Consider the following 8230-nt stretch of genomic DNA (forward strand, 5'->3'; position numbering starts at 1 on the left):
TTACTTCAGGGCCTTATGCTGAAGTTACATTTATACTTGGAAAAAATAACTACAAATTAATTCATGAAATCTTTATCTGTTGGTGCTTTAAAGGAAGATTGATTTGTTTTTATTTTATGTGTACAGGTGTTTTTCCTGCATGCATGTATGTGCATACAGTATTCACAGAGGCCGGAAGGAGATGTCAGATCCCCTGAACTTGAGTTACAGATTTTATAAGCTGCCATATTGGTGCTGGGAGTAGAACCTAGGTCCTCTACAAGAGCAGTCACCAATGCTCTTCATCTCTAAGTCATTCCTCCAGACCCAAGCTATTGGCTTTTGTTTGGTCAGCACTCACTGGTAGCAAGCCACACACAGAATTCCTTCCCTCCCTCCCTCCCTCCCTCCCTCCCTCCCTCCCTCCCTCCCTCCCTCCCTCCCTCCCTCCCTCCTTCCTTTCAAAATTTATTTTTTCTCATACAATACATTCCAACTACAGTTTTCCCTCCTTCCACTCTTCCTAGTACAGTCCTGTTGCTGGAGGGCTTCTCTCCAGGTTCCCCAAGCCCTGCAGTCCCACAATCCACTTATAAAATAATCACTCAAATGCTTATATCACTTATAAACTGTATGGCCGTGGCAGGCTTCCTGCTAACTGTTCTTTTATCTTAAATTAACCCATTTTTATAAATCTATACCTTGCCACGTGGCTGGTGGCTTACCAGCGTCTTTACATGCTGCTTGTCCTGGCGGTGGCTGCAGTGTCTCTCCTCCTTCTTCCTGTTTTCCCAATTCTCCTCTCTCTTTGTCCCGCCTATACTTCCTGCCTGGTCACTGGCCATCAGTGTTTTATTTATATAGAGTGATATCCACAGCACAGTCCCCCCACCTCCCCTCTACACCAGATCCACTCCTCCTCCATTTCTCTTTAGAAAAGAGCAGGTCTCCCAGGTATACCAACCAAACATGACATAGCAAGATACAATAAGGCCAGGTACAAAAACCTCATATCAAGGCTAGGCAAGGGAACCCAGTAGATAGAAAAGGGTCCAAAATCAGGCAAAAGTCAGAGATACCCAAACTCCTACGGTTAGAAGTCCCACAAAACCCATTATACTAATAACCATAACGTATATGCATAGGACCTAGCACAGACCCATGCATGCTCCATGATTGCCACTTCAGTCTCTATGAGTCCATTTGAGCCCTGCTTAGTTGTTTCTGTGGGCTATATTCTCCTGTTGTCCTTGAGCCCTCTGGCCCCGATAATTCTTCCTCCCCCTCTTCTGCAGGGTTTCCCAAGCTTCAAGGGAGGCAACCCTGATGGAGATCTCAAATTAGGGCTGTCTCTCTTCTCTCTCTCTCTCTCTCTCTCTCTCTCTCTCTCTCTCTCTCTCTCTGCCCAATGTTTGGCTCTGGGTCTATGTACCCACTCCCATTAGCTGGTGGGGGATGCCTCTCTAATGGCAACTGGGCTAGGCACCTGTGGTGGTTTGAAAGAATTCCCAAAGGGAGTGGCACAAGTAGTAGGTGTTGCTTTATGGTGTAGGTATGTCCTTGTTGGAGAAAGTGTGTCACTGTAGGGGTGGACTTTGAGGTCTCTTTTGCTCAAGCTTTGCTTAGTGTGACATTTAGTCCACTTCCTGTTGCCTGCAAGATGTAGGAATCTCAGTTACTTCTCAGCACCATGTCTGCATGCATGCCGCTATGTCCCACCATGATGATAATGGACTGAACTTTTGAACTGCAAGCAAGCCACCCCAATTAAATGTTTTCCTTTATAAAAGTTGCCATGGTCATGATGTCTCTTCATAGCAATAGAAATCCTAAGACAGTACCAATCTATGAGTATAGCAGAATATCATTCAGAATCACTGTATTGATTTTTTTTTTTTCTATCCTAGGTCTCTGGGCTATCTAGCCTCTGGTTCCTAGTCATCCAGTCAGTGTCCACCACGGACTGGATTGTGTGGGCCTCAAATTAGACCAGTCAGTTGGTTGGCCACTCCCACAAGTTCTGTGCCTCCATTGTCCCAGTGCTTCTTGTAGACAGGATAGATTGTAGGTAGAAGGTTTTATGTCTTGGTTGTTATCCCAGTTCCACCACTGGAAGTTGCCTGGTTACAGAAGATGGTGGTTCAGGCTGCTATCCCCCATTACTAGGAGACCTGCCTAGGGTCACCCTCATAGAATACTGGAAATTTCTACTGTACTAGTTTCCCACATTGCCCCCCAATGCTCTCCAATTCCCAGTTGTTTCCCCCTATTTTCTTCTTCCAACCCTTTCCCTCATCTGATCCCTCCAGTTTCCATTCCTTCCTACCCCCAGCCAACCCACAAAATCTATTCTATTTCCCCTTCCCAGGAAGACTCATAAGTCCCCCCTTAGAGCCCTGCTTTTCTGCTCCTCTGGGAGTAACAGTGATATGCATGTCAGCACTGTATTGTATTTGGCTCTAAGTCTTATGTCAGCTCATAATAGACAGAAAAACTAGTGATTGCTTTTGCATTTTTGTGCAGTCTTTATTATGATGTTTATTTTATCTTCACAGTACAACTCAGTTCAGTTATTAAATCTATTTGGAAATACTTGATCTATATTTTCAGTCAACAAAATTCACTGTTGAAAAAAAAAATCTATTAATGTCCCCAAGCTCTCCTAGGCACAGTTAAAACTTTTCCAGTATCTGAATCAAGTGTTAGGCATTGAAATTAAAATAAAGAAATTTAAATAAAAATTAAAGTTTGACTCACTCAATGCATCAGATGCTATTGATATTTTGAGCTAAAATGTGTTGCTTTCATCTGTAGTTAGTGTCTGTCAGCCTAGACAAGGCAGCTGAAGACTGCAGTTTTTAATTCTCAGATGCATTTCAGAATCTTCCTTTGACATGCTAGCTTTTCCTGGGGATACACAAAGGTCTATTCACTCCAGATAGGGAACTAAGGGCAGACAAAATCAATGATACCCTAACTTAGAGAACCAATGAGTTTACTGAGGTTGGTTACAGGATTAAGGGTAGCTCAAAGGCAGCTGCATTAAGGAAAAGCCTACCTGAGAGTGGGTGATGACCCATGGAGACTCCCTCCCTGGGGGTCTCATACCATGCACAGGGAATTAGACATGTCCCCAGGTCAGAGTGTCCTCTTCCCAGCACTGTTTACTACTCACACAACCTTGGTGAGGGATGTTGCAAATACTATAAATTTCATCTATGGAGTGCATGTGGGTTTGTTTATCTCCCCTCATGGATCTCTCTAGGATGAAAAGTTTCCCTTTGGAAGACATTGCAATGCAGCCTTGAAGGTTATTAAACAAATATGCAATGGGGGAAACAGCTATGCTGAGTATCTTCATCATGTCAATTTTCAGTATCGTCCTTTTACATGTGAGAAAGATGAGATACAGAGTTGTGTCATACCCTGAGCAAGGTCACATAATTAAGAGGAGATAGAGTCATTCTAGAGCCTTAGTTTGTGAGAACTCTTCTGCCTATGGTGGAATATCATTCTGAAAGGAGTCTGTGGATACTAGAAACTCTTTGAAAAGGAATCTACTGTACTTCCAGTAACTTCTTGTTTTTTTTTTTTTTTTTTTTTTTTTTTTTTTTTTTTGTTTTGTTTTGTTTTGGTTTGGTTTTTTGGTTTTTCGAGACAGGGTTTCTCTGTGTAGCTTTGCGCCTTTCCTGGAGCTCACTTGGTAGCCCATGCTGGCCTCGAACTCACAGAGATCCGCCTGGCTCTGCCTCCCGAGTGCTGGGATTAAAGGCGTGCGCCACCAACGCCCGGCCTACTTCCAGTAACTTCTTAACCCCACTACCTTTTGTAAAGTTTTATTTAGTCACTTATTTATTTGTAAACTTGTGTGCACATGTGTGCAAGAGTGTTCATGCACTTGTGGAGGTCAGAGGTCAACACTGAATATCTTCCTCTGTAATGCTATGCCTTATAGTTTGAGGCAGTCTTTCACTGGACATAGAACTCACAATTTAGCTAGGTTGGCTAGTCAGAAATTCCCTGGGAGCTGTCCTTTTCTGATTCACCCCAGTGCTGGAACTATAGAAGATTGCTACAATATCTGATTTTTATGTGTTGGTCAGGGATCTGAACTCAGGTCTTCATGTTAATGCAGCAAGCATTTTGCCCACTGACCTAGCACCCAAGCACAACACTCACACTTATCATATGATCTACAGCTAATTATGCAGCATATAGCCACTCAGCCACATTGTTGAAAGGTTTGCTCCTAGTTGAAAGTCAGGGATAAGTATGTACTTAATTTAAACCAAATATCCCTCAAAAACATTTGATGAATATTAAAGCACAGTTGAAAGAAACACTCTTTCTATCTGGCTCCATTTTCATGAAATAATTCCACAGACTCAACTTCTGGTACCCCTACTAATTCCTGGAGGAATTAACTAAGTCCTATAGAAGTTTGGACAATAATTTCGTCTAAGAATATAATGCTTTCTTATGCTCTTGCACTTGACATCCAGAGTTTATTGCTAATGTGTTGTGGTTAGAAGTTGAAATAGAGAAGGGCTAACACAGTAGTTAAGTGGCTCAATGTTATAGAACACTTGCTCTTCCAGAGAACAGGGTATCACACAATTATGTGTAACTCCAATTTCAGGAGATCCAATGCCCTCTTCTGACTTCCATAGATACCAGGAACTCACTTGGTGTAGCTGAACACTCATACACATAAAATTCTTAAAATATTGAAAATAATTTTTAAAAGATAAATAAGCAAGATCTTTTATAGATTTCTTCAATATGTTTGCCTTCAGAAACTGCTGTATTTCCATGGGGGTTGAGGCCTGTGGAATAAACAACTTTCATTTATTCAGCATCAAGTTGGTGGTGCCCATGTTTCCATGGAGACAGTGGAGCCACTTCCTTTCCCACATCACCAGACCAGACCTTTCTACCAAGCCTGATTTCTGCCCCCTTCACCCAAGAGTTTGGTGAGATTGGGAAGTTTGATCCTGGGGTCTGGCATGGCTCCAGGGAGAACAATAAAAAAAGACATAAATCTCGGAGAAAAGAGGTTAACACCGGTGGGAGGTGTGAAGGTGGAGAGTTGAAATATGACTACCATCGCACATCTGGAGCAACCCAGAGCTCACTTAAAGAGAAAGAGTGCATCTTAATGAAAATGTGTGTACAACCTCCAGTATTCTCAGTGAGGATGCCAACATGTGTAATGCTGCTAAAGGATCTTAGGCCAGTGGCATTCCTGGATTCCTGTAGATAATACCTTGCTCTCAGATGTATTAGTTCAAGATGTTATGCTCTCCAACTTTTCATCTATTTTGCTGCTCCTTCCTTTAGTAACCATTATTTATGTGTACATGAAGTACGAAGTGACACAGCAGATCACAGAGTAGAGGATGGAGCCAATGGAAATCCAAAATCACTTTAGATGTGACCCTTCCTGAAAAACAGAGAGGCAGGCTATCCACAAAGAACCCCAGTCAGAGATAGCTGCAGGTGCCAGGAGGCATTCTGTGCAGTGCTCTGGAAATGAGGATGAGCCTACTTTTCACCTTTAAATTCAATATAAATTAAGCAGCCCCAGAGGGGTTGATATGTAACCTATATAAATTCCTCACAAAAAAGAGTGATAGACATGTAAAAATTAATCACTATCCAATGTAGAAACTCCAGAATTGAGATTGCAGATTGGTGAGATTGTTTGTTGCTGGGATTACCTAGCACTGGGGACTTTTATGCTGATAGCACACACTAGGTCACATGGCATCCCCATTCAGGAAGCATTGTATTCTGATTACTCTCTTTATTAATACCTCTAGAATCCCAGCCCATGGGATTGTGCTACCCACATTTAATATGGGTTTTTCCATTTGGATTAATCTAATCTACACAGTTCTTCAAAGACACGCACAGAGGTTCATTTCTACAGTGATTCTAAATGCCAGTCAACTGACTATCAAGATGAACTTTGACACAAGGTGTCAGAGATGGAGACAGGGCTTGTTTTCAGGCTTTTATTTGGGAGGTGAGCCTAGGATACATGAGTAGGGGGCAGGGTGAGTTAAGAGGATGGAAAGAAAACTGCACAGCTTAAGCTTGATATCTTGAGGGTACGCTCTGAGCTACTGTGTAGAAAGGAATGAGCCTGAGCCACAGAAAAGCAATCAACCTGATGCATCTTCAACTCTTCCTTGTTGGGACACACCATGTTGGGTGTTCACTTTTTTGGTTTCTTTCTCAGTAGAGTTGGGTGCAAATGTTTCTCAGACAACTCACAGTGCAGAGAAGAGGACATTTACAGAGTCAACTTGGTAATTAAGACATCTGCTAACAACTGGTTCCTTGCTGTTGAAACACACTAAGAGTCTGAAGGTACTCAAGATGGAGGATAAGATGCAGTTCAATAATTACTCCCATCCCCATTAACACAATGAAGGTTTTCCAAGAATGAAGATCGAGTTCAACGTACTACAATCATCATCTCTGTTTAGCACTCTGGATGGAGATAGGTTTTGAAACACATTTGGCCAGTTGATTGAGCTGGCATTTTGAGGAAACTGAGGATTAACTGGATTTATATCTGAATTTTTATCTTAAACAAGTTTATTTTGTTATTTTTTAAGTGTTTTGTACATGAGTACTCTATTTACATAATTTCCACACTGACTTCTTTCCTTCCAACTCCTTGCATGCCCCCCTCTCAAAGCATGATCATTTTTCTTTATTATTGATACACACAAACACACTCTGCCAAGTATCTCTCTCTCTCTCTCTCTCTCTCTCTCTCTCTCTCTTACACACACACACACACACACACACACACACACACACACACCACCTGTCATGTCCTTTTAAGTTCCTTTGCTCATGGCTGAATTACTCAGGGCTGATAACCCTGTCAGGGAACTCCTCTCTGAAGAAAAATGTTTCCCCCTCTCTCTACAGCTGTCATGTAAGAGTGGAACCTTTTGAGGTTTTCTCCATCTCTGCTGGGATGCCCAACTGTTACTGCTGTTGTGCAGGTCTTGCTTAGGTCACCAAGTGGTTAAGATGTCATGGATGTAACTCCCTGTCATACAGAAAAGACATTGCATCACAGCAGACATCCTGCTTTTCTGACTCTTATAATCTCTCCACACTCTCTTCCAAAATGTTCTCTGAGTCTTAGGTATAACAATCATGTAGATGTGTCAAATGGGATGGACATCCCTTGGTCAGTTCTTTGCAGTTTTGTTGCTGTCTTGATTTACACATATGTCTTATTTGGGCTTCTTTTGCCATATTTGTTAATTTGTTTATTCCATTGAATTTATGACACATGTATAGTTTGGGTGTAGATATAAGATCAGCTTTGGATTCCAGATAAAATGATAGATCTACTTCCTTCTCTCCATGTGATGGAACAAAACAAAGCCCAGTTTCTAGAAAGAACCATAGGCCCAAGGATGCCTCAGTCACGTATACTGCTATCACCAAATACATTTTAATAGATTATGAAAATGTGATAGGATCCAATCGTAAGATGCTGCATGTGTTTTTCTTTTCTCTTCCTTCTGCAGCCAAATTAGAAAACCAATAACAACAACAACAAGAAAAGTGATTTTAACTTTTTTCTTTCCTCCCTTGGAGTCTGAATGTCTAGCCTTTATGTTCTAGCTGGAATATCTTGACTCACTCATGGGGGTTTTAATATCCTTGTTTCCAAACAATGACGTGAACAGAAACCTGGACACAGCCTCAGGCTTGTGGTCCTGTTTGGCACTGGGGACTTGGGCTAATCTGGGTTGGTCACTGAAGAGGGCATGAGGAAAGTTATAGAAGATGGCTGCATCTAGGTCATAGACCCTGAAAGAGAAAGGGTAGATGTGCAATTTCTGATAGGATTGAGGGCAAATGTACAATATTCCTCTATGTCCTACTCCTCTAATGCAGTGGTTATCAACCTTCCTAATGTTGTGACACTTTAATACAGTTCCTCATGTGCTGGTGACACCCCCCCCACACCATAAAATTATTTTCATTGCTACTTCATTACTGTATTTTACTACTGTTATGAATTGTAATGTAAATATCTGATATGCAGAATATCTGACATTCGACCCTTATGAAAGGATCCTTCGACCCCCAAATGGATTTCGACTTACAGGTTGAGAATCACTGCTCTAATGCAACATCTTGGAAAGTGTTGGGGGACTTCATTGACTTGCTGGTCAAAGCTACAAATGTTGAAATTTAAGGACCATCAAGT

The sequence above is a fragment of the Peromyscus leucopus genome, chromosome 8b (assembly GCF_004664715.2).
Source record: "Peromyscus leucopus breed LL Stock chromosome 8b, UCI_PerLeu_2.1, whole genome shotgun sequence".
Classification (NCBI taxonomy): Eukaryota; Metazoa; Chordata; class Mammalia; order Rodentia; family Cricetidae; genus Peromyscus; species Peromyscus leucopus.